This window comes from Pinus tabuliformis, chromosome 1_2 (genome assembly GCF_031772625.1).
Source record: "Pinus tabuliformis cultivar Carrire ecotype Pingquan chromosome 1_2, CPIR1, whole genome shotgun sequence".
NCBI classification, from domain to species: Eukaryota; Viridiplantae; Streptophyta; class Pinopsida; order Pinales; family Pinaceae; genus Pinus; species Pinus tabuliformis.
Genome location: NC_142298.1, coordinates 1,293,227,044 through 1,293,250,404, shown reverse-complemented (window position 1 = coordinate 1,293,250,404; position 23,361 = coordinate 1,293,227,044).

The window sequence follows — 23,361 nt, the reverse complement described above, 5'->3', positions numbered from 1 at the left end:
AATGTTTTTATTGGTTGTTAATGGTTTTGTTTGGGGGATATAAAGGTTGTTTTTAGTATATTGAAAAAAAAGTCCTTTAAAATGTTTATGTTAAAATATTCACGTTCGGAAATCTTTAAAGGTGGGTTTTTTAATAACAAAATTATTTTTTTATTATTAAAAAAAATTAAAAAAAGATTTTTATTTATCAGTTTTATGTGAAAGAATTTATTTTAGCTTTATAAAAAAAAAAAGAGTCATGTTGTTTCGAGTGTTGTAATCTGTAAGAAGAGCGTTATTGCTGGAAAGAGTCGCTATTGCGTGTGAGTGGTCTGAAGTGCCATTGTGATATTGAGAATATAATTGGGTGTTAGTTTGTAATTTTTTTGTTTTGACAAGAAAGACAATGTTTTGGGTTCAGAAAAATCCCTTTGTATGATAAGGATATGTGAATTTGGTAAAGATTTTATATCATGGTGTGCATATTGAAAATCATATCTTTTTGGGGGTGATACGGAAAGAAGACTAACACAATAAGGAAGAAGATAGGAGACATAAAAACGACAACAATCATCGTCGCAAAGCGAGATTGGAGCAATGCAAGAAAATAAATAAAAAAGAAGAACTCATAAGCATTCTCGTTGGAGTCAAAGAATCTAGCAAGCAAGCAGATGAAGTTGAAAAAGTCGAGGATGAATGGATCAAGATGGATTTAGTAACTCTTCCAAAATTTACTAGTAAAAATTTGATTTTTGTGTTGTCAAAATGAGAACATTTTGTCAATGTAAAGACTTGATTGAGTATCAGTCTAATAACCCATGTGATGAAGTATGCAATGCTTTAGTATTGGATATTATAAAACAAACACTGGATGAAAAGTTTTTGTGCAAGGTAGAAAAGCTACATCTTCTTAGGAAGCATGAAAGATCTTGGAAGTAGTATTTGTTACAAAGGAAAGTGACATGCAACAATGATTTGCGTCAAAGTGTGTTGAACAATTAATAGAGAAGGCAGTCACAAGTTTGAGAGTAGATGTGCAAGACCTTAGGAGAACAAAAAAGCTTGGAGAATCCATGCATATGAATGAAGAATACAAAGAAAAGATTGCATAGGGAGAAACTGAAGACTTTGTGTGTGAAGCAAAAAACTCCAATCTAAAGTGGATAGTGACGATGATGGTAAATCCCAATATCACGAGACATGTGTGGGTGATGACTACAAAGTGAATTGTGAATTGGTGACAATAGAACTTCTTGATGAATTTGGTGAATTTGAAATTGTTAATAAACACATGTATGCATCGATATCCAACCATAGAGTGGATGAAAATTTTGTTTATAATATTTGTGGTATCTTTTTTGAATCGAGCACTGATTGTGGAAATATGGAAAGTGCCATGTTCGATTTCTTGGATTCCACATTTCATTCCTTGGAGTTTAGTCTCGAGTGAGAGTATTTTATTTCCTAACGATTTGCGGCTACTGTCAAGCATTGTCTTTAATTCTAGTTTAAAATGGTTTTCTTTTTCTTCTCTTCATCCTTCTAAATATTCAATGTACTCATAAAGGCTCTCTAAGGTAATTTTATTTGGTTTCCCTTTGCTAGAGGGAAGTTTACAAAGATGAAAAGAAGTACTAAGAATGGAAATAAGAAAAACTTAATAAGAAGAGAGTAAGTGGGAATGTATGCACTTGTCAGAGTTGTCTGTAGCGGTGTAGCGGTGTTTGTAATGCACATTTAATTGCATGGAATATTTGCTGGAGAGACCACTGAAGAAACCTCCAGAAAGAGACCACCAAAGTAACAGTGTTTGTGACGAGATAATATTATAATTCTTTTGTCACTCCTCACAGCTCACACCATTTTTCTGCTTAAATCCTCCCGAGTAAATCGCTTTGTCACTCTATTAGTCCTTTTTGCGTTCCGCCATTAAAATTAAGAGTCATTTATCAGCAGAGAATGTAGACTGCACTTCTTGCCAAACCCAAGCCTTTACTTCTTTCCAGACTTCCCTTTGTAAGAGGATCTGAATCTGCACAGAATCGCCAAAATTCAGAGGGTATCTTCACGGCTTGTTCAAGTGCTATTTCATGAGTGTGGACATGTATCAATTGTCTTCATTAGCTCCGTGTATCCAGGAAGAAACGAATATCATGTTGTCATTGCCTTGAAACCCTCTTGGCTGGATATTCCAAATAGGTTATGCTTCAAGAAATTAGGGTTCAAGTTATGCATACACTTCATACCCTTAGGATAATCGCAGAGAATCGCATACGCTTCGGATGTGAAACTGAATGTTAAGAACGGTTGAATGTAACTCTAAACAGTGACAAGAAATACCATAACCTTATATCTGAGATGATTTATTTTTTCATAAGAATCCGATGTTACAAAAATTTAGAGATGGAGTGCTATCTCAATACATGTCGAATTTGACTTAATTTCAAAGTTCTGTATGTGTTTTTGCTCAGAACCGAATCTCAGAGAGGCACATGAAACAGAGGTTCGATTCTACAGAAATTCGTACAATTCCATTTGTTGGAAGGGGAGTCTTTAAGGCCGAGAACAGAGCCGAAAGGGATTGTTCATAACGGAATCATAAGTGAAGCAAAACCATCCCCAGACCCTCGCTTTTCTTGGAACTGGAAATCTTGCTTAATCAGCCTCAAACGAAGGCTGATTATCAGAGAATCGCTTTATAAGAGGATCTGAATCTGCAGAGAATCGCCAAAATTCATAGGGTATCTTCACGACTTGTTCAACTGTTACTCCACGAGTATGGATAGGTATCAGTAGCCCTCTTATTTCGCACATCCAGACGAAGATGAATCAAATAACGACATATAATTATCATCATATTAATAATTAATTAGTAGTAACAATAATATTTTTTTTAATAATAATTAAAAATATTTAATAAGTGTACAATATTTAATATGATTAACCATATTTAATATAAATTAATATTTTTATTAATTATAATGATAATAATAATATTTTTAATATAATAATTATTTTTGTAATATTGTTATTATTATATATTATCAATATGAATATTAATATTAGATTTATATCCATAATATAGGAGACTATAGACTTCCTAAGCTAGCTTTAAATTCCACCCAAAACCACTTAAGGCTCAAACTAGGTTGGTATAAAGATACCAATGCTTGATTAAACCAGAGGTTGGTATAAAGACACCAGGGCCTAGTTAAACCATTGGGAGATCGACAAGAATGTTGCATTGCAAAACATTAATAACATTAAAATATTGTTACTTCTAAGTTCAAAGAAAAAATGTGGGGTGAGAAAGATTTAGCAGCTAAAAGAAAATTAAGATATTATAAGGAGGTCATCAACCCCACCCTAGAAGATCAAAAGTATCTCTCTATTTTATCTAGCTCAAAGAAAATTAATATAGTTAAGATTAGAACGAACTCTCATGAGCTCCATAGTGAAATGGGTCGTTGGGCAGTTCCTAAAACACCATGTATGGAAAGGTTTTGCCATCTCTGTGAGTCGAGGATGAAAATCACTTCCTCTTAGAGTGCCCTGCATACAACCACATTAGATCTCAATTTCAAAATCTTTGTTGCAATACTGACCTTCCTAGCCTTTTACGTTGTCAAAATTAGAGTGAGCTTGAGAGGCTTCTCTCCAAGCTTTTTAAGCATAGAAATAAAATCTTAAATCAAACTAAATAATTTGTTTCTTTAGGTCCGATAGACCAATGTTTGGTCTCAGTGGACATTAACCATCATCATCATTAACATTTATAAGTGTTTTTCAATCATATTTACTAATATGATTATGAATTTGATTCATACATATTTATTAGCATATATCAACCACATTATTATGCTAATTATATATTAATAAATAAAAACTAAACATAAATTTTAAATTTAACTAAATAAATTACTCAGGTATAAGCTTTTTTTCAATTTTTTTTTATTTATATTAATTTGGAAATATTGATTTCTTATATTATATTATTTATTATCTTAAAATAACGGTATATATTTGTAATTTTTTTTAAATCTTTCTAAGTGAGATTATGATATATAAACTTTATATATTTTAAATGAAATAAATTAAAATATATTATTATTTATTAATAGATAAGGACAAAGTTACGAGGGATTATGTTTCCACAATAGAGAAGGTTTGGTGGAAGAAAAAAAAGGTTCATATGCTTAGAATTCCACATCAATCTTTTAAATAGGTTTTTAGTGAGCTATTTATTTTGTCCTTTATCATTTTCAAATTTAGTTATTAGGTGTAGTTTAAATATCCTTTATCATGGAAATTGTGTAACTGAAATATACATTAAGATTAATGTGGAAGACTAATTTCATGCATATATTAAGTATTAATTAATTAAATTAAGGAATCGTCAATGTTAAACATGGATAGAAAATAAAGATGAGGAAATTCTAGAAAAGGAAAGGAAATATTTTTTTTATATAAAAAGAAGGAAAGAGTATGTAAATATATTTGTTGGACACCTAATTCTCTAAGGGTAGGTGTGGAATGTGAACAGTCATCGGAGTTCAAGGACCACTTGTATATGAAGATCAAGGGTCACAAGAATGTAATATAAATGTATAGCTTCTGAATATGAAAAGTATCTCATGCTTATTCTTCAGATTTGATCTTATTTATGTTGTGTGTTTAACATGGTATCAGAGCTTGGCGAATTGTTGTCTTATTCAAGCCTAAGTCGCTTGTTTTCTTGTGGCTTTGTAGACCTACGCTAATCATTCACTCTATGAGCATTTTTGTCCTAATATTTTTATTGAATGCCCATTGTTTCTCCTGGCTATCCTTAATTTGGAATCATAACAACTTCTGTGAAATATCTGCTTGTCTTTCCACTTTCCTATTTCATTGCAACGTAGAGAAATTCTCCTTCACTCAGCGCTATCTATGTTATTCTCTACATGCCTTCTCTGAATGAGAATTGCATGTGATGCTCAACATTTATCTAATTTAATTTCAAAGTTTCGTGCTTTTCTGCTAGCCTCAATGCTCTTCCTTAAAGAATTAGAGTGATTATTCAATTCTTTGTATCCAGTGCTTCTGTCATTCTACAGTTACCTATATGATCTACGCTCCCTGTTACCAGAGTTTTTCAAATAATCAATGTGCTTTTCTAGACCGTTTCACTATTGAATTTCTATTCTATTCTCTGTGTCCTATCCATTAGATAACATGTATTCGTGTAAAGAGTAAGAAAATGTTGGTTACATCTGCGGTGAAGTCGTTACTTCAAACATTGGAACAACAATGAATGAAGCATATATGTACCTGGCATTGGAATTTTATGTGTTTATTCATATTATGTGCATTGAACCTCCTTTCTTCATTGATCAACAAGAAACGAGGGAAAGGATGTGTGGATTGTAGATTAATCCACGCTCTACTAGGGGCTGGAGATGTGTTAATTCTCGCACATCGGACAATATAATTTCACCTTCTCATTTTTGGTTACAGATGGTCGTTGGCTTTCATGCTTATTGCATCTCTGTTGGAAATTTTCTGGTAAATTCCAAAACAAAATCACTTAACAGAGAGTAATACTCTGTTTTTGCCACAGGATCTTTAACACAGGGAAGCTAAATTGTTTTATGAGAACAGAGATTTTTCACAGCCATAAAAAACTTTATATTCATTAATAAATACTGCCAGTTACAAAATAAGATCTTCTTCCTCCAATAGAGGGATTACACCAGTTCCAAAAGGAATTTTCTTTGTCTCTGCAACAAAAAAAAATACTCTATCTCCCAATAAAATTTCAACACTGCTGTGTAAAATTTTTGTTTACGCGCTGCAGCGTTACATTCCATATGCCCTCAAAAAAAGAAACATTACATATTCAAGCAACAAAAAACTTACATTACCCTTTTTCACTGCTGTGTGAAAAAAATTTCTTCATTCGCATTGCGGTGAGTTTTCACATTGCTATGCAATACGAGACAGAAGTTTACCTTTTTTTTGTTTTACATCTATGGTAAGAACAAAATCCACCCATGAAAAATTAAAAACATTAAAATTAAAAACTTTACCTATATCTACTGACCACAGGACATTTTCTAATTACTTCAGCATGGCGACAAATTAAATTTTGGATCGAAGGTACTTCAGCATTAATTAATTTACTGATAAACTGGCAGTCAGAAAAACAAATTCACTTCACGTCAACTGATAAATGCTCCAAGGTGCAGGTTTGATCATCAACCGTTGATGTCAATCGGACGGCTGACATTAATTCCCCGGGAGCCCTTTTTAATCGAACTTTACGTTCCGGGGGATTGGTGGTTTTGAAACCGTATTGTGGACACCCGTCGGTTGGTCGGTGTGATCGGAGCCTCCCCACGAAATACCACTCAGCGTGAAAGGTGGTACGGGGAAAAATACCAGCGGTTTTGTGGAATTAAATGCGCGCAGGTGAAATTACAGTTTCAACACTCCCCTTTAATTTCAACTGCTGAGTTATCAGTCATACCCAGACATTTCCTCAAAAACTCAAAACTCTTCTGGCCCAATGGCTTGGTCAGAATGGCTGCAACCTACTCCTGAGTTTTTCAATGTTGTAAAACAATTTCTCCATTGTTTACCAATTCCCTAATGTAATGAAACTTTGTGTCAATGTGTTTCGTTCTGTTATGAAACACATAATTCTTGGATAATGCAATAGCTGAGCTATTGTCAGAAAAAATCCAGTTGCTTGTGCTTGCTCTTGGCATAAACTTCTTAACATTCTTCTCATCCAAACTGCTTGACATGCTGCTGTTGTAGCTACCACATATTCTGCCTCTGCTGTAGACAATGCTACAATAGGTTGTTTCTTAGAAGCCCATGAAATGGCTCCTGAACCCATGTGAAAAACATAACCGGATGTGCTCTTCCGATCATCTACACTTCCAGTCCAATCATTATCAGTGTATCCAATTAAATCTGAACATTCTGAGACAGTATATAAAATGCCAAACCTTTTAGTACCTTTAACATACCTCAGAATTCTTTTTGTTGCCTGCCAATGTGTTTCTTTTGGCCTCTCCATGAATCTGGAAATTAAACTAACAGCAAACATTATATCCGGCCTAGTTGCAGTCAAATACATGAGGCTGCCAACTATGCTCTTGTACAAACTAGGATCAAAATCCTTGCTGCTGTCCTCTTTGCTGAGTTTTAATCCCATCACTGTGGGAGTGATTGTTGCCTTGCTGTCCTGCATATTGAATCTCTCCAACACTTAATTAACATATTTTGCTTGTGAGATAAAAATCCCATTTTCATTTTTATCTACTTCTATTCCTAAGAAGTATCTCAGCAAACCCATGTCAGTCATCTCAAATTCTTCTTTCATGACTGTTTTGAAATTTTCAATAAGGCAATCATCATTACCTATGAAAATAACATCATCAACATATAACACAACAATTAGTAATTTACCATCCTTTTTTTCGATGTAGAGGGTGGGTTCTCCCTCACATTTGTCAAATCCATTTTCCAATAGATAGGAATCTATCCTACTGTACCATGCTCTTGGTGCTTGCTTCAACCCGTAAAGAGCTTTCTTCAATCTGCACACTTTATGCTCTTGGCCGTTCTTTTCATAGCCTAGAGGTTGTTCAGTGTAAACCTCTTCCTTTAACACTCCATTTAGGAATGTTGACTTCACATCCATTTGGTAAACTTTCCACTTGTTTTGTGCTGCTATGGATAGCACTGCTCTCACAATTTCCATTCTAGCAACCGGTGCAAACGTTTCCTCATAGTCTCTCCCATACTGCTGCTTGTATCCTTTGACAACAAGTCTTGCCTTGTGTCTTTCTATCTTGCCTTCAGAATTACTCTTGGTATTGTAAACCCATTTGACTCCAATAACTTCTTTTCCTTTTGGTAGTTCAACCAAATCCCATGTCTTGTTTCTTTCTATGGCATTGATCTCCTCATCCATAACTTCTATCCATTTCTTATCTTTAATTGCATCTTTGAAATGAATAGGGTCATCAACATGACAATATAAATCAAACAAAGAATTCATACCTTCATCATAAAAGTCACTTAAATTTCTGAACTTCTTACCTCTTTCATTTGGTGTGCAAGTGCTCGAAGAAGCACTTGAATTTCCTCCTTGTGGTGTGCTTGGAGAAGCACTTTCATTTCTCCTCAAGGGTGTCTCTTGCTTCCCTTGTGTTGGCGCTGTTGTTTGGGGATGTATTTCAGCCATCTCCTCCTCATCTTCATCATGAGACAAACAGTTTTTAACATTCACTATTTTCTCTATGCTTCCATCCCAAGCTTCCTCCTCAATGAATTGAACATCTCTGCTCACAAAAAACTTCTTGGTAGATGGGATATACAACCTGTAAGCTTTGGATTCCTCACTGTATCCAATGAAAATACATTTCTCCCCTTTGCTGTCCAACTTCTTCCTTAGCTGATTTGGAATGTGTGCATAAGCCACACATCCAAAAACTTTCATGTGGGTGACTCCTTGCTTTCTCCCACTCCATGCTTCTTCCGACACTTTGTTCATCACTGCTTTTGTAGGGCATCTATTCAAAATATATACTGCACAGTGTACAGCTTCAGCCCAATAATCATTTGGCAAATGTTTTGCCTTCAACATGCTCCTTGCCATATCCATGATTGTCCTGTTCTTCCTTTCAACAACTCCATTTTACTGCGGGGTGTACCTAGTTGTAAATTTCTTATGAATTCCATTTTCTCTACAAAACTGTAGGAGTTCCTTGGAGATATACTCACCTCCTTTGTCAGTTCTTAGAACTTTGATATGCAGCCCGCTTTTGTTTTCCACAAGTGTTGAAATTTCGAAATTTTTCAAACACTTCACTTTTGTTCTTCGGGAAATAAACCCAAGTATTTTTGGTAAAATCATCAATGAATGTTAGAATATATTGGCTGCCTACTAATGATGGGGTTTGCATCGGTCCACATAAATCTGAGTGGATAAGTTCTAAGGGTGTTTTTGCCCTTATGCTTTTCCCTGATGGAAAAATTTCTCTGTGTTGTTTCCCCAAGATACAACCTTCACAAAGGCTGTCTGGTTTCTCTATCAATGGTAATCCTCTTACCATTCCTTTTCTACTCAACAAGTTAAGACCTCCAAAGTTGAGATGTTGAAATCTCAAGTGCCACAATCAATTTTAATCCTTTGGTTCGCTTTGGAAGGCCTCTTGTGTAACTGCTGCAATTTCAACTCCATCTTTTAAATCAACTTTTATCCTGAGAGGAAACATCCTGTTCCTTGTCATCTTCACTTCAGCAATACATCGTTTGCTGGGTTTTCTATCCATGATGGTGCATACATCATTCTCAAAGAAAACATTGTAACCCTTTTGAACAAGCTGTCCAATACTTAAGAGGTTACATTTCATTCCAGGAACATAATAAACATCTGCTATGGTTTTCTTTTCACCTTTCTTTGTAAATATTTTTACTTCTTCTTTTCCCATAACGGAAACTTTACTATCAGTCCCAAGTGTGACTTGTGACTTCACACTCTGATCTAACTTAGTAAACAAGGCTATGTTTCCTGTCATATGGTTGCTACAACCGGAGTCTAGAAACCATATATCATCACTCTTTGTTTCAGCCATATTACAAGTTAACAGCAAATTATCTTGGTTGATATTTTCTCAAGTGAAGTTTGCATTAGATCTATTATTCATATCATGCTACTTCTTCCTACATTAATTTGCATAATGCCCATATTTTTTACAAGAATAACATTGGACATTGGATTTTTCATACCTTTGTCCTTGAGCATGATGTTGTCCACTTTGTTGGTGGCTTCCTTGGCCTTGGTTCTGATTTGGATTGCTGCCTCTTCCTTGAGTGCTTGCTGGACTGTTTCTTCCACCTTTGTTTTGACTTCTGCCTCTTCCTCTCTTGTTTCCTCTGCCTTGACCTCTTCCTCTTCGAAAGGACATCTGGGTCTTGAAGGCATGTTCTAGAGATGAGCTTTCATTCCTACTCAATCTCTGCTCATGTGTTATCAGTGATGCATGAAGTTCATCAACTGTGAAGTTTGTGAGATCCTTTGTATCTTCTATGGTGGTGACAATCACATCGAACTTTGAGGGTAGGACCCTCAACAGTTTCTCCACAATCCTCCTTTCTTCAAGAGTTTCTCCATGAGACCTTATCTGTGTGACCAGACCAATCACATGTGTGAAGAATGAGTCAATATTATCTGACTCCTTCATGCACAGGTTCTCAAAATCTCTCCTCAGAAACTGTAGTTTTGTTGTCTTCACTTTCTCCATGCCTTGATAGGCTATTTTGAGAGTTTGCCATGCTTCTTTGGATGTCTTGGCTGCTGCTATCCTTGGAAACATACTCTCATGCACTGCTTGATACAAAAATAAGAGGGATTTGGAATCCTTCTTCTTATAGCTCTTTAAAAGGTCTTTCTCTGCCTGTGTCAAGTTATTAAACTCTTCTTCATCTGCTGGCTCTTCAAATCCATCCTCAACTAATTCCCATAAATCTTGAGAAGCAAATAGGGCTCTCATGGTTATTGCCCAATAGTCATAGTTTTTCCCATTAAACTGTGGGAGCTGAGTATTAAAGATACCCATGCTAGTGCTGGTGCTGGAGCCAGCCATTCTTGCACTCTTCAAAATACTTGACTGTGTATTTAAAAATCACTGAGTGCCTTCAACAGCAACACACAAAAAAAGACTTGAGAAATACCTTGGATCTTTCTTGACTGAGTCTTCACTCTGCTGGAGAAGCTGCTGCAGCAAAAAACTCTTCCTTCAGCTTCTTTGACACCTTCAAAGAGCCTGGAGAAGCTCTGATACCACTGTTGGAAGTTTTCTGGTAAATTCCAAAACAAAATCACTGAACAGAGAGTAATACTCTGTTTTTGCCACATGATCTTTAACACAGGGAAGCTAAATTGTTTTCTGAGAATAGAGATTTTTCACACCCATAAAAAACTTTATATTCATTAATAAATACCGCCAGTTACAAAATAAGATCTTCTTCCTCCAACAGAGGGATTACACCAGTTCCAAAAGGAATTTTCTTTGTCTCTGCAACAAAAAAAATACTCTGTCTCCCAATAAAAATTCAACACTACTGTGTAAAATTTTTATTTATGCGCTGCAACGTTACATTCCATATGCCCTCAAAAAAAGAAACATTACATATTCAACCAACAAAAAACTTACATTACCCTTTTTCACTACCGTGAGAAAAAAAATTTCTTCATTCGCATTGCGGTGAGTTTTCACATTGCTATGCAATCCGAGACAGAAGTTTACCTTTTTTTTGTTTTACATCTATGGTAAAAACAAAATACACCCGTGAAAAATTAAAAACTTTACCTATATCTACTGACCACAGGACATTTCCTAATTACTTCAGCATGGCGACAAATTAAATTTCAGATCGAAGGTACTTCAGCATTAATTAATTTACTGATAAACTGGCAGTAAAAAAAAAAAAAAAAATTCACTTCACGTCAAGTGATAAATGGTCCAAGGTGCAGGTTTGATCATCAACCATTGATGTCAATCGAACGGCTGACATTAATTCCTCGGGAGCCCTTTTTAATCGAACTTTACGTTCCGGGGGATTGGTGGTTTTGAAACCGTACTATGGACACGCGTCGGCTGGTCGGTGTGATCGAAGCCTCCCCATGAAATACCACTCAGCGTGAAAGGTGGTGCGGGGAAAAATACCAATGGTTTTGTGGAATTAAATGCGCGCAGGTGAAATTACAGTTTCAACAATCTCATATCACTTGCGTCCCAGTAGTTTAAGGGTTTGTCGAAGTCCTTAGTTTACATAATTTGCAGTCACAACTTGATTTAGATCCAATACTAAGTGAGCTAGCTGATTTATACATTTGCAACAAAAGATTAAGAAAATCAGTCAATTTATTCCTTATTTGAGATAAATATTATGACTTTAATTTAAATAGTTCTGCTACATTTATTGATTTAAGCAAAATGTGTTTGGACATGATTTAATTTATCATTGTGGATTTAGATTTCACTTTTTTCTATCTTATTTAGGGATTTTTAATGAAATTAAATCTTTCAGACTATAGATGTTGGTATGAAAATTCTTAGCAAGTGTACCAAAAATACTTCACTTATGTCATTGGTGACAAGTGACCCTAACAACAAGATGTGGTTGTTCAAGCATCATATCTGCAATAATAAAATGAGGAAACGTTGCAGTGTTATAGACATTTTTGTGCCTTACAGCATTGAGCATGAAATGTCCATAATCTAAGGGATCCAAAGTCCCTAAACATGTTGTTCCTACCCCTAGAGGAACAAGGCTAACAAACCACAGCAATTCACAAAAGTTCTCCACCAGAAACTGCTCAAAAACAAGTCAATTCAGTGGCTCCACTAGCTGTCTGCACTGAAATGCAAAGTCAACACTGGCTACCTGCACTGCAACGCAGGTAGAAGCACTACCAGGGTGCGCTGAGCGAGAGTTGACAAATGGCAAGTTCATTCCAAGAGGTGTCAAGACCCAAGAAGCTTCCAGAATCTTCCTCAGTGACACTTGCCTCAGTGAATTCGACTAGTGATGAGTAAGAGGTTCCCAATCTCCAAGTGGAAGCAAGAACCTCCAAGTGGAATCAAGAACTGACAAAGGGAGAGGACACTAGTCAGATCTCAAGCTGACTCATCCTCTCTCCAAACATCTATATATGGATCTCTCCTCCATGAGATCTAGAGGCTGGAATTTTGTTATTGCAAGGAATTGTTGTTGGTTTAAGACCGGAATCATTGGGTGCTTAATGCTTTGAAGGGGGTGAAGATAGGAATTTCATTTGCTGGGAAGGAGATGCTGGATTGGAGCCCTCTGGGTTGTATCTCTTCCTGAACCTTGTTATTCATCAATAAAGCTATCTTGGTTTCTCCTATATACTGATGTATCTTTGATGTATGATTGCATTAGTATGTTTAGTTTATTTCTAATCCTGAACTAGTTATGAATATGAATCTATGTCTTTGTGTAGTGTTCTCCTCTTGTGATCTTACAGAGACCTGTTGAAGCTGGGCGAGCGAGAAGGCAAGTAGCTGGGAACTCTCAAAGAGAAGGGAAATTGGATCGAGGGACAAACGGAAGACACCGGTTAGTCCATCCATCTCTCTTCATTCTTAATTCATAAAGGAAGAATACTAGAATAGCTGTCTCTATTTGTTGCTAAGGCACTGTCACACCTTAGGTGGATAGGATCATCCTGCATAGGCATTTTTCCCCACAACAAATTGGCGACCATACTGGGGACATCTGTTTAGTCATTTTATTTGTGTCTCTATCATTGTTTGTTTCATAGACTCAACAACAACAATCGAAATGCATCTGCTATTCTCAGATGCAAAGTAGACAGCTGCTGCTTTGATCCAATCACTGGATTTGTCTATGATCTGAACAATGGACTCACAAATGATTTGATGATCCTTTTTGATAGATCTTAGTACTCCCTCAAAGCATCCCTTTGATTGTACCTTGCTTGTTGCTTTTATTTGGCCTGAAACTGTAGATTAAATAGAAAACTGTGACCCAGAACCTAGTGAGAAACTCTCGTTTCTCCTTCAGCGCAGACCCTGTGAAGAGGTTCTGCATTTCAACGCAGGTCCCGTGAAGGCTACCTGCGCTGAATGTCAAAACCCCTGTGTTGAGGGTGCGCTGATCCAGTTAGGCCTTGTGCAGCTAGGGTTCTCTGCTCTGTTTTGCCTTGTTTTGATCTCTGATTTTTGCAGCCTGTAACCAGCATAGGTACCTGTCTGATAACTCCTTTTCTCTACTTAAATTCCGCCTCCTTTTGTACAAAAAGACTGTGAGTGTTTTTATGTGTTTGTGGCACCATTTACAGTCTTCCTTTGCAAGAGTGAAATAGTCATCCTGTAGCCCTTGATTCAGATCTGTTGATTGTGATCTTAGGAGAGAGTTCATTGGCTGTTTAGAGTTGATTATACATTTACTTTTGCTTTTGGTTTGAGTTTGTCTCTTTTAAGTGTCGAAACAAGTATTCATTTTGGAAATCGTTAAGTGTTGTAATCTCTTCTACCCTTTCTGATTTCGAAAAAGTAAACTTGTTTGTATTTGTCATTTAAAAGCAGATTCAAAGTTGTACAAAAAGCTTTCTTTGTAGGCATCAATACTAAGAAAGCGGAAAACAAACACCTGCATTGTGCATTTGCATCTTGATAGTTTGCATGTTTGATTTAGGAAAAGTGCATTAGAGTGTGCTGATTGCTCTTTGAGAAAAGATGGTGTCTTTCTTTTCCCTTTATAGCTAGGATTTTCATAAGTTGAAAAGATATAAAGCTTGCTTATCATCTTTAGACTGCATTTAGGAATTGTATCATACATCTCGTGGTGAACCTCAAAAGGCAAACTTCTAAAAAGATCAACTTAAAATAAATTGAATGAACTTAACAACGCTTTGCAACATAACGCACAACATAGAGGTCTAGGCTAGAGACGTGTTCCGGCATCGTAAAGCCTGGTGACTGTCGATCTCGTTGATGGTGGGTGATTCCTCCTGAGAGACGATAGCACCAGTACGGATTGTGCTCCCACGTACTGTCGCGTATATATTGGGAGACCCCTATAGGAATAAAACCTTTATCCATAGGAAGTCGTGTCGGCCGCCCTACTGATCGCAATGCACTGAACACAGCATTCAGGAAGATCGACTGCCCGTACCCTAAAAAGTATTTTGTGGTTTTGCGAAAAGTTTGGCACACCCTCTGCCTAGAACTCCAGAGCAGTTCCTTTTGGCCTTTTTCAGACTCTATAACGGAAAAAGTCCATCCGAGCATTTGTCACTTCGGGCTCGTTAAAACATCGAAGGAGACTAGAGTCATCTTTAGCTTTTTCTCGACTCTTTAAAAGTGAAAAAGCAAGTTGTGTCTAAAGCGTCGTTAAAATTTATTTTAAACAGAACAATCACCCCTATTCCTGTGTTGATCTTTAGGTTGAGAAAATGGAGCACACCAACCAAGGAATTCCCCTTGGTGGAAATCCTAGTCCCTTCTCCTCTTGGGGAGATGTTGGTGCACCCCATATGGCCACATTGTCGCTTCCAGGACTGACAATTGGCCTGCCGGTCTGGCTCTTTTTAACCAATGTCGTTCAGAACACCACTATTCCTGAACAGTCGAATCAACAGTTAGACCAGACTAGAGTTACCCACCAGCCTTCTACTTCATCTAATTTTCCCTCTCCTCCTTCCTCTTCGCTTGACGGAACTGGTAAAACAAAAAACCAAGTTCCTAAGGAGAAGAAGGAAAAGAAGAAGAAAGAGAAGAAGAAGAAGGAGCCAAAAGCGACTGGGGGCAAACAAGTGTCGTCTGACGAAAATCCACAGACAGCATTGACTAGGCCTAAATCGCCATGTGTCATATGCAAGGGAGACCACTTCCACAGAGATTGTCCCTGCATCCCTCGAATACTAAGGGACTGGTCTCCCCGTTTGCACAATATAGCCATGTTGACAGCACACCGTCAACTAGTGAAAGTGAAGCCACAGGATAGAGAGGGAAAGCTAGATTTCCCTGCAAACTGTGTGAAGGCGACCATGCCATCCACTGTTGTCCCTTCTTAGACGAGGCTAAAAGAGTTTTGGAAGATCGCCCGGTTTTACCAGTGCAACTTCCTCTTGGATATCAAAAACTCCTGCCAAGTCCTTCACCAGTTGAGAACCCGGCTGGCCCACTCAGGTGGTCAGCCGAAGCACCTATCATTGAAGATGAACCGTCTGAATCCATACCTGACGAAAGTCAAAAGGTTGAGGCGGCAGTTGACCCGGTTTTTCCTTCAGAGGCTCTATCTTCGAATGAGACCGTCACAGAGGAGAATAAAGACGACACCATCCAAATTTTCTTCATCAACACAGACTCCGACGAACAAGGGGGAAATTTGCCCATTCCTTTATCGCAGGAAGGAACTTCGTCAGAGTCATACCCGGCCGTCTATTCGTTCCCACCACCAAGCAACCTAGTTGTCTCGTTCGATTGGAACCAACTAGGCAGACCCCGTTTGCCAGCAAGCATACCATTCAGAATTATCGTTCAAATATACAGAATGGTAATGGCTGGCACTATCATTGATGAGGGGGCATCTGTGAGTATCCTTTCCTCTATTGCTTGGAAAGCGCTTGGTTCGCCAGCGCTTTTGCCTGAAATGAGAAATCTATCAGGCTTTGATAAAGGAACCAGTCGACCTTTAGGGATCCTCCCCAATGCGCCGATCACATTGAAAGGGAAGACCGTTCAAATGAACGTGATGGTCGTTCAAGGACCCTTGGATTATAACCTACTCCTTGGACGAGACTATATATATTGCATGGGAGCCATCGTCTCCTCACTCTTTAGAGTAATGTGTTTTCCGCATGAAGGAAGAATGGTCAAGCTCGTGGACCAGCTTTCATTTCCCGGATCACGCATCGCAAATAGTCATAAACCATCCCTAAATGGTCTCTTCACGCAAGAAATGTCTCAACCCACGGTTCGTCCTCCTGATGAGCGCGAGTAATCCGGGAGGATATGACTGGAACCCAGGGGGCATGCGTCCTGGTCTGCTTCGGCAGGAAAACTTTGGGTATAGGGTAGGTTTCCGCGGGAGAATATGACTAGTCCGTACCCCGTCCGTGAGTGGAAGAGGGGTTGTTCTAGAATAAGATTCTTTTGTCAAAGTTATGTGAGTTGGCGGGCATCGTCGCTCACCTTTGTCTATTTCGGTAGACATCGCCGAGGAAGTGTTTTATTCGTGGCCGCGAATGGAGCAATCTTTGGTAACCTGAAAGAGGTAGGCCTCTCTCGGTAAAACAATTGTTTTGCCAGACTAAAGTAGGGGTAACCTTGAAACTTTGTTTTATGCCTGGGGGCATGCAAACCTTTTGGAGTGCAAGCAAGGGGCGGCTATTTATTTTTTAAATTTTTAGGTCCTCCCTTTAAACCTGTAGGTCTAACCCTTTAAACTCGTAGGATTAGTCGTTTCCGAACTTACATAACGAAAGGATGCGGAGCAAAGCTTTGTAAGATGAAGCTCCATAAAAAATAGAATCTTAATGAGACATTCTTATCATATGACTGGGTAATCGAGTAGTTTTAGCATATAGTTCATGCTCGTTAAAAAATAAACGCAAGACCCGAGCAATTTTAGCACATAGTTCATGCTCGTTAAAAAATAAACATAAGACCGAGCAAATGTTTCCACCCGTGTTTAAGCTCGTTAAAAAATGAACTATCCCAGTAAATAACTACTGTGAATGTAACATTATCAGCCATTAAAGCCTTGGTCGTGTTTGCACCGTCACCTCCACTTTTCCATTGGACGATCGTTCACTTCCATATGTTTGTTTACCCATTTTGAGGAACCGCTGCGAAGAGTGATTTCACTAGCCATCCTTGTGACACTGCCGTGATTGGAAAATTCCAACCTGTACCTGGAATCAGCTGCTAATCTATTTCATCACTCGTTCCTCAAAAGACAAGTCTTCTTTAAGCTCTTTTCATCTGACTCGTAAAATATGAAAAGATTGCCGAGTCCTTGGCCTTCCAGCTCGTTAAAGGGACAGGAAGTGCTATCCCTCCTCTAGATTTTAATCTTTTTGGACCTAAGGGATTATTGCACAAAAAGATTGAGCGCTTGTTTTGTTCGGCTCGTTAAAACTATCGAAAACTCATCCCTTCTGTATTGTTTTATACTTTTTCGGACTTAAGGGATTAGATGATGAAAAAGGACTTTTGGAGTTAACTTTACGTGCCTTTTTAGACTCTCTAAAAATGAAAAGGACCGAGTTATCTTTGTCGTTAGACTCGTTAAAAACATTAAATAGCGACAAACTTGTCTTTAGACGAGAACGAGTTTCACTATCGCTAGGCTCGTTAAAACATAGCGATGGGCTTCGAAAGGAAACCCAGGCAGATCAGGAGCAGGAGGCGTCATTTACTTACAAAATGGCAGAAAAGAGGAATTCAGTTGGGGACTTGGGATAAAAACCAACAATCAAGCGGAAGCACTCAGTCTATTAAAAGCTTGTCAACTGACCAGAAAAGGAAATGCAAATGAAATTATAGTTTTGGGAGATTCAGAACTGCTGATAAGGTCTCTAATACACAAGAAAAGTCTCAAAGATCCAGTTCTAAACAAGCAGCTAGCAAGAGTAAACAGATTATTGAAGGAATTCTCATCAGTACAGCTCTTCCATATCCTCAGAGATTTAAACACTGAAGCAAACAGGTTAGCAAATGTAGGATGCAATCTTGAAAAAAGTATGATCAGCATAAATGCAGAGACTCCGAAAATGGCAATCATTCCTTAGGAGCACTAGAAAAACAGAGAAAAGCAATGAAAGGGATTTGTAATACTTGCTTGGCTTTGGCCTTTAATAAATAAAATACTCGTTTCAGTTAAAAAAAAAAAAAACATAGCGATGGGCTTGCCCGAAGGGCAGGTTATAGAACAAGCATATGTTATCCTCCTCAAGATTGACAAAAATAAAGAGGTACTGGTCAGCAATGACTGGGGAAAATTGGGAGAAACTCAAGAAAACTTTGATGGTAGCAAGTCGCTCTTGAACATGACACTTTTCCTCCGTATCACAATCGGGTTCGGTTGTTTCATTCACCGGTCACATCACCATGGTCTCGCCATACCATCCATATTTGGGGTAATGCTACCAATCCATCGCATCAGTGTCGCCATATGTTCAAGAGAAGTCGTTCAGAAAAGTCAACCGTGTCCCATCCACTGCCGTACATTATCCTTCATCCTTTCATGACCGCCACCCTGAATCATATGTCACAGATCGTTTTCACCTCCATCAAAATCATTAGCTCTGTTAAAGGTCATTGATGTGGGATTCATTAAGGCCCTCCTTTGACGGATCGCTTCTTGTCGACATCAGCTCATTATCCAAGAAGTTGATCTAGGAACAACCCCTTAAGTACTTTGAAGCTTGCATGCCTCAATGGCAAGTTTCTCACTTCCGGCGACAGGTATACATCAATGACCTTCGACCGAAAGATTTTGCGTGGTGTTCGACGCCAAGTCCTTTATTCACACCACGTGAATTGTACTGCAGTACCTTGAGGGTCATTATCATTATCGATGATTCCTCTCGCGCTTGTTAACGGTTTACCTCATTGGCCGGTAATCAAGAGATGTCCTTCCATGTTCGACTTCAGAACATTTCTCATATGGATCGACTTGTACTTAGAGTGAAGATCGAACGAGTCTGAAGACCCCGGATCTAGTTTCATCCATCCGGGCTGCGATATATATTCAGAAAAGATAAAGACATTTACATGTACATCATTGCAGCAGATAATCATCCTACCCAAAGGATGATAATTTCATCAAAATTATCAGTCTACCATCAGACGATTGTCTGTTCTATGTACAGAAAAATGAATTTATAAAGCTGAGCATGGGAATGCCCGCCTCAGCTAGATCATGAAAGCAGTATGAAAAATAATGTATTGTATTGTATCTTATTACAGGTCTCCTCCCAGCATTGGATGAACTTCGGATCCTCCTGATAAAGCATTTCACCCGATAAACGGCCTCATACTTTAGGGGGCAACTGTTATAGACATTTTTGTGCCTTACAGCATTGAGCATGAAATGTCCATAATCTAAGGGATCCAAAGTCCCTAAACATGTTGTTCCTACCCCTAGAGGAACAAGGCTAACAAACCACAGCAATTCACAAAAGTTCTCCACCAGAAACTGCTCAAAAACAAGTCAATTCAGGATCAATTCAGTGGCTCCACTAGCTGTCTGCGCTGAAATGCAAAGTCAACACTGGCTACCTGCACTGCAACGCAGGTAGAAGCACTACCAGTGTGCGCTGAGCGAGAGTTGACAAATGGCAAGTTCATTCCAAGAGGTGTCAAGACCCAGGAAGCTTCCAGAATCTTCCTCAATGACACTTGCCTCAGTGAATTCGACTAGTGATGAGTAAGAGGTTCCCAATCTCCAAGTGGAAGCAAGAACCTCCAAGTGGAATCAAGAACTGACAGAGGGAGAGGACACTAGTCATATCTCAAGCTGACTCATCCTCTCTCCAAACATCTATATATGGATCTCTCCTCCATGAGATCTAGAGGCTGGAATTTTGTTATTGCAAGGAATTGTTGTTGGTTTAAGACCGGAATCATTGGGTGCTTAATGCTTTGAAGGGGGTGAAGATAGGAATTTCATTTGCTGGGAAGGAGATGCTGGATTGGAGCCCTCTGGGTTGTATCTCTTCCTGAACCTTGTTATTCATCAATAAAGCTATCTTGGTTTCTCCTATATACTGATGTATCTTTGATGTATGATTGCATTAGTATGTTTAGTTTATTTCTAATCCTGAACTAGTTATGAATATGAATCTATGTCTTTGTGTAGTGTTCTCCTCTTGTGATCTTGCAGAGACCTGTTGAAGCTGGGCGAGCAAGAAGGCAAGTAGCTGGGAACTCTCAAAGAGAAGGGAAATTGGATCGAGGGACAAACGGAAGACACCGGTTAGTCCATCCATCTCTCTTCATTCTTAATTCATAAAGGAAGAATACTAGAATAGCTGTCTCTGTTTGTTGCTAAGGCAACACCTTAGGTGGATAGGATCGTCCTGCATAGGCATTTTTCCCCACAACATGCAGCAAGAAGATTGTATGTGATCCTAAATAGAAAACAACAAGAAATATCTGATGTAATAAACCAATAGAAGAAAACTTTTTTAAATGAATAATCTTTTATTTTAGAAAACCACTGGTGAAGCATATCTACAACAACGGTTTGAAAATCCCCTTCCGTGGAATGGGTTCTCTGATGTCTTTTTTTTCAGTAATCCATTTCTCTCTCTCAATATGTGGAAATCCAAAATATCAGAGTAGAACTCAAGTGGGAACTCGAATGCAAAGTGACGATAATGGTGACGATGACACTGATTATGGTCAAGAATGAATAGAAAACCATCTTATCTATAAAAAAGTATTGTGTTGATCTCAAAAATAGAAAATAATAAAATAATATTAACCAAATTAAGATCTAGCTATTAAGAATACTTTATTATATTTTTTGGAGAGGGAAAAAAATATTCAAAATGGTCAAATATCTTTATTTAGAAATAATTAACAAATAAAATGATTTATTAATTATTTCACGAGGATTAAGAAATGTGTGAAATTTAAATAATTATTAAATAGTGATTTAACATTTATTCCAAAAATAGAATTAAAGAATAATAATTAAATAGTGATTTATTTAATTATTCTTACGTGATTTAGTTAAATGTGACATGGAAAAATGATCAAATATTATTTTAATAAATAATGATTTATTCAATTATTCTTATGGGTTTTTTAATTTTCATTAGAAATAATTTAATAAAAATGGTTTACTAAAGTATTTCCAATGGTGAAAATGATTTTACTATGGTGAAATTAATCATATATGGTCTATTTCGATCCATCTAGCTAGAAATAGCTAGGTGATCATTTTTTTGGTGATAACAATAGGAATTTTTATAGGATTAATGATAATTGGTGAAACAATGCATTAACTAAAGAAAATTATATTTGTTCAATTTAAAGGATAATCCTTCGTTCAATTATTATAACCAGAATGCAATTCGTTATGATTTAATTTACTTTCATGGATTTGGATTTCAATATTTTGTTTGAACTTAGCTATGGATAAAGGTTTTGTAAATGGATTTCATTATTTTGTTTAATCTTATAATGTAAACTGATTGAATTTGCAATTTATTTTTTATATATATAAAGATAATAAAAGAGAGTTATATAATTATTTTTAGAAAAATCCTAAGAAAATAAACAATTCTAATAAAGTCATTCCTATCATTACTTTCTCTCAAGGACACCTTCAACATTGAATCTACAACAATACTATCATCGTTATCATTACTTTCTCTCAAGGTCACCTTTAACATTGAATGCACAACAATACGATGCACTTTCCACTTGAAAATATTTATGAGACTATGTTTCTCGGATTATTAGCCAGGCTAACAAAGATAAAAGATGTTATATGGAAAAAGTAAACAATGGACATCCCTGTCATGTTTACGTAGTTACTCCCTTCACTTCTTATAAACATATTGAGCTGCAATGTGATCCACGCAGTTACTGCCACAAATTCTCACAAACAGATCAAGCTTTATTATGGCCTCAAATACTCATAGACAAATCAAGCTGTAATGGATAGTCAGCCTATTGGAATTTTAGGAGCCTCAATTTTAACTTTATGGGGTAATGTTTTTAAGGTGGAGGTGAAAATTAAATGAGAGGATAATCATTAATCATATTTTTTATATTTTAATTTGAAATTGGTTTTAATTTTACATGTGTAATATTTTAATAGTTTTAAGAGATAGCTCAATTAGTCGAGCTTTTGTTGCTAAATACCTTGTTAATTGGGAGGTCACAAGGTCAAATCTCTTCGACACCCTTAGGGTTAGGCCTGATCAAATAACCCAACGGGTAGATCCCTTATACGGATTATTACCTGTGAATGTAACAACCATTTAGTGACTCTGAACCATAGTTAAAAAAGAGTAATAATTAATTTGAAATTAGTTTTTAGTTTTAATATATATATCACAGTAAATATTTATTCATGATTTCGTTTTAAGAAACCATAAAGGATAACGATTTTATGATCTTAGTTTTGAATCAAATCATGTAAGGCATCGAGCTTTGAATAATCACATGGGCTCCCTTAGTCATTACTGTTTTATGATCTCTTTTTCAAGTTTAATTTTAAGGAATTATTATCATTTTTTTAAATTATAACTCGAAGTATATTATAAAAATTCATCCTTAAATATGATGGATTGAAATTCATGTGATTGTATATATGCTTGTTTTCTTGATTTTAATGATCTTGGTTTAATTATTAGATTTACAAAGAATATTTATTTTCTAATAAAATAAATAGATACAAAGAATATTTATTTTCTAATAAAATAAATAGACATAAGATATATGGAGATTTATTTTCATTGACATATTATAAAACAAATATTTTAGTTATTACTAAAGTTTTAAATATTAAGATTTCTTTTCTCAATATTATATTATTGTGAGGTTCACCAATTAGAATTATTTTCTCAAATCTTATATTGTAGATCCATTTAATCTCTAGATCTATAAATATATTAAGTACTAAGAGAAATCAAATCTCGAAACACAAACCATTTCTTGAGTGCAAAACTCAAAAAAAAAATTATATCTCAAGAAATTTGATCCCTCTAAACATTTGATAGATCCAAAAATTAAATAAATTTAAGCTAATTAATATCGAAATATATAATTTCAATTAGGTAATGTCTTCGTATATTTTACTACATTA